The sequence below is a fragment of the Temnothorax nylanderi genome, unplaced genomic scaffold (assembly GCF_030848795.1).
Source record: "Temnothorax nylanderi isolate EJ_2023f unplaced genomic scaffold, tnyl_v1.0 TNYL_tig0697_pilon, whole genome shotgun sequence".
In the NCBI taxonomy this organism is placed as follows: domain Eukaryota; kingdom Metazoa; phylum Arthropoda; class Insecta; order Hymenoptera; family Formicidae; genus Temnothorax; species Temnothorax nylanderi.
In genome coordinates, this window is record NW_027249759.1 from 71,093 (window position 1) to 81,333 (window position 10,241).

At 35.5% G+C, this 10,241-nt stretch overlaps 2 long non-coding RNA genes across 3 annotated transcripts; both read right to left on the reverse strand.

Moving 5' to 3' along the window:
* Positions 1-743: 743 nt before the first annotated feature.
* LOC139784885 (uncharacterized) lies at positions 744-2,221 on the reverse strand. The gene is made up of 2 exons (XR_011721712.1): positions 1,975-2,221; positions 744-1,651 (listed from the first exon to the last, which is right to left on the reverse strand). It is a non-coding gene; the product is annotated as an uncharacterized lncRNA (long non-coding RNA).
* A 3,424-nt stretch (positions 2,222-5,645) lies between these two features.
* On the reverse strand, positions 5,646-7,746 carry LOC139784883 (uncharacterized). 2 transcript variants are annotated; one of them, XR_011721710.1, is made up of 4 exons: positions 7,732-7,746; positions 7,011-7,170; positions 6,686-6,788; positions 5,646-6,604 (listed from the first exon to the last, which is right to left on the reverse strand). It is a non-coding gene; the product is annotated as an uncharacterized lncRNA (long non-coding RNA). The 2 variants fall into 2 exon arrangements; XR_011721709.1 differs by lacking the exon at positions 7,732-7,746 and having other exon boundaries at positions 7,011-7,175.
* Positions 7,747-10,241: the final 2,495 nt, after the last annotated feature.

The window sequence follows — 10,241 nt, forward strand, 5'->3', positions numbered from 1 at the left end:
AAATTGTACTAATAGCTGGAATTATTAATATAAACAAAATGTTACAAAAATATTTAGAAATAACATAAAAAATTAAAAATTGTCCAAAGACTTTTAGAAATAATAATAATACGTAAAAATAATATAAAACCTTATTTAAAAGTAAACATATTTCTTGCGCTTGATTTGAAACCGATTATTTCGATATTTCAACGTTAACAGAATATGTATTAATTTATACTCACAATATAAAAATAGTTTCAGCTAACTATAATAAATAAATGTAAAGCATACACAGTGAAAAATAATAAGAATCCGATACATGGAATCCGATATATGGAATCTGTGTTCATAATATATTATACCTCAAGTTCTTTAACAACGATAGAAATACATAATATCTTTCAATATTGCGATTGAAATAAGTGATCTACAAAAGTGATAATAAAATATTCATATATCATACATCATATTCCGAAAAATTAATTTACTTAAAATAGACGAAAATATATGCAATGTATAAGATAATAAAGAGTTATGAACAATATTAAATATAATTTTGAAGATTCAACAGAAATACAATTTTTATTCTACAGATAGTAATAACTACTGTTTAGAGATAAAGCTTTTTATTACAAAGCGACGCCATTATTGCATGTCTTTTCTTCAAAGTCTATCAACGATTATAATAAAAATTTATATTGAAATTTAAGTATTCTATTAGCAAATAATACTATTACATAATGTCTACAAAGTATTATATATTCAATTAAAAAAATTTATTCGCTCTATCAAATGTAATAAATCAAAGTACGTTTAGTGCGTTTATAAAAGATATTTTACGAAGGATATTAAACAACACCAAATCTATAATACTATATAAATTATTTGTTAATTACACAACAGTAATATGTCACAGATAATTTTATCAGTAGCTTCTAGACTATTAATAAAATACTAAATATTAAAAAGCGACGCCATTATTTCACGTGCCGGGCCTGGGCGAGGTGAACCGATCGGTGTTCTCGCGCCGGTCCCGGGGATCCGAGCTCGGTCCCGTGCCTTGGCCTCCCGCGGATCTTCCTTGCTGCGAGGCTTCCGTGGCGGCGCGAGCCGTCGTGGTCGTCCTCTTCGGCCGTCATTCAACGCTCAGCTCAGAACTCGTTAAACTCGAAAAATATTAAGACGTATTAGAAATAATTAAAAATGAATAAAATATTATTTACAAAACGGTGATAATAAATAAAAATAATATTATTTGAAAAATTATGCAGATAATTATATGTCTTGCGTCACATTTGATATTTTTGATTGATCAGATCAATTGGTCACTTTCATTTCTCCCAAATCGGTTTGTAAAAATAAGTACGGCCTCTTTAAGATTATTTTTACGCTTTTCTATCAGCTTTATAATGCTTGACAAAGTATTTGGATCTTGATTGAAATAAGTTTCTGCGAATCTGTTCACCTTGGACAATTGTTCGTTAGAAAAAACATTCTGAATGATATTATTTATCGTTCAACCTGCAGGTGGTCGTGGGACTTTCCTTGGAAATGGTTCACGAAAGCCATGAATAGATGTATCCACTCATGCTCATCCACTTGTAAACACGCAGAAGAGAGTGCCATAAACGTTTGCGCAAGGAGACAGTTCCTCGTTTCTTTATATTATCTGCAAGAATATATATGATGGTTACTACAGTCTGCATCTTTGTAAAGCAAATCATATCTGAGTTATAATTATAAATATAGAATATTTGTTGCAAAATAAAATTTTCTCCCATTCCAGTCCTTTGGCAAAATTCTACAACGTATAGAAATAGATAACAAATAATTTAAGACTTGAAAGTTATTGGAATTACTCTATATATATTTTTTAATTTAAATATTTTAATTTAAATAAATATATTTATTTATTTGTTTACTTATTTAATTATTTATTTAAATTAAAATATCGTAAAAAGTATAACGTTATATAAGATGTCTTGTTCCTACTTGTTATCAGATGTTACGCTGTAAGATGTCTTTCACTATGTATACACCCTGTATGTGTTCTTTTGACAGCTGTCTTAACCTCTCACTGCAGCTCACTGCTGGTCACGGCTGCTCCCTAGACGCAGTGGCTCGCAGTCTCGAAATATTCGTGCGTTCCAAAACCCATCCAAAAAAAGTGTTGCAACCTTTCCGTGAACGACTGTATGTAAGCGTGCTATTACCCCTTTTCGTCTTGGTTATATACTAATTTCAGAGTATAATTATTAATATCTTAATATTTAGTCAAGAGCTGATTGCTACGAATTAATTTTTCTTATTTCTTAAAATACTTATTCTAAAAGGGGTTAGGATCCTTCACCGTGCTTAGTAAAGATATCGCATGTTAGTTATATAAGTTTTATTTTATTTAGCAAATCCTTCACCATGTACATAAGCGATTATTAAACCTTTACCATTCATATTTCATATCTTATGAAACTACTTCCTATCGGATGGATTAGTATATTATTCCTTAAATACATGTGTTATATATTAGATTAATTCCTTACACAACTAGTAGATTATAGTGTATCGAAGATCAGTTTTATATAAATCTGTTATTCCTTCACAATTCGGAGTAACGCTAGCGCAAGCACAAGGGCACATAATAGTAAAACAGTACCCTTCAGATAATAAACTGTAAAGTAAAATTATAAGCGATAAACTTGGATATTGAAAGGCGCAATTTAAAATGTCAATGCGCAAAATATTAATGTGTATAGATACGTGTCATTTAGTGTGTTCCACGCGGCACTACGGCTTCGCATAGAATCTTATAAACTAGGTGTTCTGTGTGTCCTCGTAAGTCAATTATAGTTGTGCGGCACGCAAAACAGTCTATGGCGCGTCTAGTTTTCATTAAGATTTTGTAGCAACGCCCGCAATGTAAGTCAGTGTGCACGAAGGTACGCGATATCAAATGTAATTGTCTCCAAGCGGCGTTTACGCGGTTATAAATACAGAAGGTGTGTTTGGATGTAGCGCATTCAGGGCAAAGTGTCAAATTCGTATCAACTTGCACAAACCACGCGGAGTGACAGATTAATTTGTATGCAGGTTGTACATGCGGATCGGAATAATCGCGGTAATATACGGGTACAGGTATCGGTATTGGAGGGCGTGTAAGGGGCTGCGATCCATGTGGAATTGGTATTCCCCGCTCACCTATGATATGGTGTCGGTGACTCGGTTTGCCGACGTCGTCGTAGGACGTCGAGGACTCTCTTAAGGGCGGGCGGCTGCTCGTCGACGTGCTGGGTGACAAACAAGTGCCGCTGCTGCTACCGGCCTCTGCATTTACGGACGACATTTCTACGTATTCGTGGCTCCCGCTCGTCTGGGTCGCCGGGGCGTTGGCATACGGCGGTGGCGGCCTGGAAACGTCCGGCAAGGTGATGGGCTCTGGATCATCTCCCATACTGATGTCATCGACCGGAGATTCTCGGTTGATTTCAGCGAGGACGTCGTCGAGTAAAGATTCCATCCCCGGAGTCATCGCTGCTTCGACGTATGTTAGCGACATCCGTGGCACGTCGTACACTATTCGATTTGCTGGTGTCGGTGGACGTGGAGGTCGGGAAAAGACCACCGGATCAGTCGGGTTGGGCCAGTCCCGGTCCATCCCCGGGTAGACGTCAATGCCGGGGGATCGGGTGTCGTGCTCCGGCGGTCCCAGCTGCAATATCGGTGACCTCCGATAGGACTGCGTCGCGCTCAGATTGATTGGTACGTCGTCTGCCCCAGGCATGGCCATGATTATTCGCCGCAGTCGTCCCAGGATCCTATGCCACTGTCTATAGTTGTCTTTTTGGTTGTAGCTACTCCTCCTCATTCTGTAAGATGAGCACAAACCAAAGACTCAGTGTGATTCACAGTCTTTCGGTTTGATCACTTACGATTCTTGCTTCCTTGATTACTTGGTTTCGTGTCCTGGCGCTTTATTGTCTTCATTGGCTTCTAAGCTAGACTGTGCGTCTTGGTCTTCGACGTCGTGGCTTTTATTCTTTCCTGAGGGGCCAGGGGTAGGTCCCTTGGTTTCTTTCTTCCGGCTGCATCGTGCATAAAGCAAATTCGTGGTACTGCTGATCCAGGAAGTCCGGCTTATCAGCAAGATGATGACCATAAGCGTTCCTAGAATGCCCATGCCACATCCTACTGCGCTATAAGCGATAAACCTTTGTTCTTGCATCTTCCTGTCTTTGATCTGGCGAGCCTTCTCGATGATGTCATCGAAAGTCGCCTCTACGTGGCTATTATTTATTGTCCACAGCTCATGTGCAGCTTCCGTCAGGTCAACTTGATATTTCTCGCGAATAGGTTCATATAATTCCATGATGCTTAAGTTATTTGTTGGAGCATAGTGCTGTACGAATTTCATCGTACGAATAGATGGATGGCTCATCGTCGTAGTTCCTGCTCTAATTTTACATCCTTGTTGTACGGAAATAATGCCAGAATTATTTATTTCTATTTGTTTAGTTTGCTGGCATTCCACACGAATTGTTTCTTGCTTCCTTGTGGTGTAGATCCAATTTCCGGGAATAGTTAGAGCTTTCCAGTATGTTTCTCTTAATTCCTGCAATATTATTTGACAATATTTCATTTTTGTATTTTTATTTAACCCTTAAATGCCACACCTCTCAAGAATCTCGTAAATGACACATGGGGTCTAAAAGACCCCAGCATGAAAAATGTCTCCTTACTTATTGATTTTTTGATATTTAGTTATGAAAATTATTTTCAATGTTGTTCAAGGCTTAGAAAAGAGAATAAAATGCTTATATTGTTAAAATTTCAATTTCAACATAGCATAAAAAATTAAGATCGCCAACGTTAAAATATTGGCTCCAAAATAAAAAAAATAATAAATAATAAATAAATAAATATAAGCTTTATTTTTGGCGGAAACATTTGAAAATATATCATTGTAAAGGGTCTGGGGTCCACTGGACCCCGGGTGGCATTTAAGGGTTAATAACCCTGGTAACCAGTCTGTTAGTTCAGATACATCCCGAAGAAGTGCGCAAGAAAACAGTCCAAAATTGCGACAAAAGTGCATAATATATGTGATTGAACGAGTACTTACTGTACTATTGCAGTAGTCTGCTGTAAGAAGCTACTGTGAAATTTTATCCCGAACAGCACACAATATTTATAAAATATTTACAAAATATTTATAAGATTATTTGAATATTTTATAAATATTTATCAAAATATTTCATAAATATTTTTGTAGTCTTAGATTGAACAGATGATAAATATTTATTATAAATATTATAAAAATGTTTATCATAAATATTATGGTACATATTATTAAATATTTATTAAATCATTATGATAAATATTTTGTAAAATATTGTTACTTTCTTCACGAAATGTTTAGGAAAGGTTTTTGGAAAGGTAACAAAAATATCAATAAATTAATTAAAAGACGGCGATACGAGTCAAGCGCGGTACGTGGTGCGCAACTAGAGAAATAATAGTTACAGAAGTAACGAATTACATAATAGTTACTTCTGTAACTATTATTTCTCTAGTTGCGCACCACGTACCGCGCTTGACTCGTATCGCCGTCTTTTAATTAATTTATTGACATTTTCACGAGTCTAATGATATATATTAACAAAAATGTCTTTCTTTTTCATTGCACTTTTTATTGCACAAAATTTTTAAATGAATATATATATATTCTATGTAATATTAAAAAAAACGCTTTGCTATGTATTTTAGACAACGTGCATTTTGACAATTTTGTCTTTTACTTTCTCGTGCTTTGTTAATCTCAATAATAGTGTTGCTATAATAAATAACACAAATACACTTTTAGTTCTATATTAAGAAAGATTAGTCTTTCATAAAGCCTACACAATTAAAACGATCATTTAGAATTCAAGATCGTAAAGGAATCACATCTATCATGAGTCTTAACAAAGTTCGAGAAAGAATTTAAATATGAAGAATTTAGATAACGCGATAATACACTTAATACATATAAAAATAGAAAACGGAATGTAATTAATTGTGCCGTTAAAATCTGCAAGTATAAAATATAGTCTCGTTACATGTTGTAAAAAAAAGTTGATGCAACAGATGCATGAGTATTAATATCTCGATTGATATTATCATCAAAAAAATGTCGCAAACAATGTAAACTTTTCAAATATTTCATTCGGCACAATGTTATTTTATAAAAATACGCACGAAGTAAGGTAACCCAGGATATTATTTTTCAGCTCACCACTCTCTATGAAAAGAGCAATGTCGGCACTCGCAATACTCTCGGCAAATTCGTTAATTGTGCGGTTAAATTCTCCTGCTATACCACACACAGTCGGCCGGTTTGGATGCAACAATATGTTAATTATCGTTCGATAATATTTCGTCACACGGCGTCGGGACGCGTTTGTTTATAAAATGGGCCATTTCCCATGGAAAGTACTATTTAGCCTAATTACAGACTGCGGACAACAATGAGTACAATATCTATTTTTTTCTTCCTTCTCCTCTTCGATTTATCTCCTTCCATCAATCTTAATTTTCGTCAGAATTATCTTCAAAAGTCATTCTAAGGTTAGGTTCTTTAGCACGTTTACTGAAACAAATAATTTTTAATTATTTATCTTACATTTGTAACATAAAAAACTTGTTTAAAAAAAATGTTTCTTCTACTTACTTATGCTCATTTTTTAAACGAGATGATGAATTATCAAGCCAAGCAGCTATAGCGGTTCTCACATTATCATCTGTCGCTGAAGGTGTGTGCATTTGTGCAGCTTCTGTAAAAAAATACATAAGTATTTACGTGAGTCTGTAAGATTGAAAGATAGATGTGTTTTCCAGTAGTAAATCAAAATTTACGTAGTAAATTTCACATTTAATTACTACGTAAATTTAAATTCAAAAAAGTAAATTCAAACTATTAAATAAAATAAAAACATAAAAAGTGTAAAAATTTGTTTATAATCTTAAAAATATATATGTTATTAACAATTACTTACTATATATACAGGTGTTGAACATTAGATCCAGAAATCTTTTTTTCTTTTTTTGACCCTTATAGCTATACTGTGTTGCAACGAAATTGCTGATTGTACTGTTTAATATATTAAACACGTGAGACCGCACATCCGGACCTTCTTTTTGCTTCAAAAATTCAACCTGAAACAAATTTACAGTTAAAAAATATACATAATGTAAAATTTCTCACAATTTTTGCACCAAATGCTAGTCTGAGCAACAATCAGTTAACTTCCTCCTCTATTGCACAAATTATTGTATTTTATATGTATATTATTTTACAATTATAATCGATTGATAGGTATACTTAATTACAACTTATTCTAACATATACGTTGCTAAAACGCCATTAGCGTTTTCTACTGAGAAAACTAATGCAATACTAGCGCACACTGAATGCTATTTTGTTGTTCCAATGTGAAAAATTATTGATAAAATAGTGAAAATATTAACAAAAATTAGTCAAATTTTTGTCAGTGGAACATTTAACACTGACAATATGTTTACTAATTTTTACATTAGAACAATAAAATTGCACTCAGTGTGCACCAGTGTTGCACTATAAATTTTTTTGATAGAAAAAGCTATACATATAATGGGTTAAAGCCAGCTAATATTTCTGTCCTGATAATTGTGTGTATGTGTGTATTATATATGTATACTAAATTTTTATCATTTATTATTGTAATAATCTATACTTACAACTTCATCAAAAAACTTTTTTTCTTTAAACTAGCGTCAAACTCTTCTAAATCATTGACGGTTTTTATAACAAATGTTTTGCGTAATGTGTCTTTAGTTTCATCACTCAACTGACAATTAGTTGTATCTTGAAGAATCTTTTTCTCGAGAGTCGTAATTTTATCCATTATAATTCGGTTCTGTCGCACAATTTTATTTTGCTTTGTCAGAATAAGCTTCAATACAGCGCCTGCAAAAAAATGACATAAAAGGTTCTTGATATAATATTTTACATTTTACGTGCAAGTGTATGAGTGCATAAGTGCAAATGTGTTCGTTTAATATTATTCAAATTTTATTATTCTTAAAATAAAAAGTTATATAAAAACATAATTTTAGCTATTTAAGCATGTAGTAAATTTCGATTTGAAGCTAGCGTGACAAATTAAAGTTCAATTTAAAGTGGAATTTATTTACGTTAAAAAAATTGTATTATAAAATATTCATATTATAAAAAAAGTTGACATAATATAGAAAATACTTACTTCCAAATTACTTCCAAAACTTACTTCCAAAACCGTCCCTTACGAGAGTTATTGCTTCGTCAGTAAAAGCTCTTAAGAAATCATTAACATTTTCGGGCTTGCCGGTGCCGTAATAAACTCCTATCACTTTAACTTTACGTAATTTTGTATCAATACATAATATCGGCCACAATCCCTTTTCGGTAGAATTTCCTATAGGTGCGCCATCAGTATTTATATATAGCTTGACATCGGTAATTTTCCCACTAATTTTCCGTCGTTCCTTTACTATTTCTTCGACAGCTTTTGTCAATCCTATATGACAGTACTGCCCATGTCCCATATTTTCTATACGCGTTGTTCTTGGTGTTCCCAAAAGCGTGCGAGGATCTTTAGGAAAATCTATTTCCACATATTCATTTAAAATAGCTAACAATGATTTGAGTGTCCCAGGTTATCGGGAAATTCATCAAGATGAGAGTGCAGGAAATGCAGTTTCAAGTTCATCAAGCATCCTAGGTTCTCGTAGTCCTTTATCATCTTGGTGCTTGATGAACTTGAAACTGCATTTCCTGCACTCTCATCTTGATGAATTTTCCGATAACCTGGGACACTTCAGTGAAGAACAGGGTGAACGTTTTCACCAAGATATTAAAGTTATGGAAACTCGCTATCAGGGACGGTGGGACGTTAATATGCTTGCAGATTTTTGCTGGATGCTCAAAAGAGAAACACTTGGTCAAGACAAGAAGCGTAAAAGAAATCTTTTGCATAGGTCTTTTGAAGAGAAAAGAACTCGATACAGCTCGAAAAGAGACTCATGAATGAATGTGCATAGAATTAGAGCATTTTTGGAGACCTGACAGATACGCGTACATATAAAGTTAAATGTCTGACAAACGTGGTTATTGGAGTTGATAGATTTTTGGTTAAGTGGGTTATAGGGTTATGGGGTTATGGGGTTTAAGAGCTTGGGTTTTCAGATTACAACTTCATTCTTAGGGTTATATGCGTTTAATAGCTTAAATTATGGGTTTTTTTAGGTTATGGCAAAATCTTGATGTGATGGGGTTAAATAGACCTCGGATTCGGATTCAGCGACCCCAAAAACATAAAGTAAACATGGTCAGATCCCCAGATCAGAACAAAAATTTTTTTTTGTGTGGCTGTGTATTTACAAAATATTACTACAAATATTTATTTTTAACTAGCTGATTACCCGGGCTTCGCCCCGGAGAACATATGTAATAAGACACACAAATAGTCTCTCTCTCTCTCTCTCTCTCTCTCTCTCTCTCTCTCTCTCTCTCTCTCTCTCTCTCTCTCCTCGTCTCTCTCTCTCTCTCTCTCTCTCTCCTCTCTCTCTCTCTCTCTCTCTCTCTCTCTCCTCTCTCTCTCTCTCCTCCTCTCTCTCTCTCTCATCTCTCTCTCCTCTCTCTTCTCTCTCCTCTCTCTCTCTCTCTCCTCTCCTCTCCTCCTCCCCTCTCTCTCTCTCTCTCTCTCTCTCTCTCCCTCTCTCTCTCTCTCTCCTCTCGCTCTCTCTCCTCTCTCTCCTCTCTCTCTCCTCTCTCTCTCTCTCTCCCTCTCTCTCTCCTCTCTCTCCTCTATCTCTCTCTCCTCTCTCTCTCTCTCTCTCTCTCTCTCCCCTCTCTCTCTCTCTCTCTCTCTCTCTCTCCTCTCCTCTCTCTCCTTCTCCCTCCTCTCTCTCCCTCTCTCTCTCCTCTCTCTCTCTCTCTCTCTCTCTCTCTCCCTCTCCTCCCATCCCTCTCCCCGCTCTCCCTCTCCCTCTCTCTCTCTCTCCCTCTCTCCTCTCTCCGCTCTCTCTCCCTCTCTCTCTTCCCTCTCTTCTCTCCCTCTCTCTTCTCCCTCCTCCCTTTCTCTCTCTCTCTCTCTCTCCTCCTCTCCTTCTCTCTCTCTCTCTCTCTCTCTCCTCCTCTCCTCTCTCCCTCCCCTCCCGCTCCTCTCTCCTCTCCTCTCCCCTCTCTTCTCTCCTCTTCTCTCTCTCTT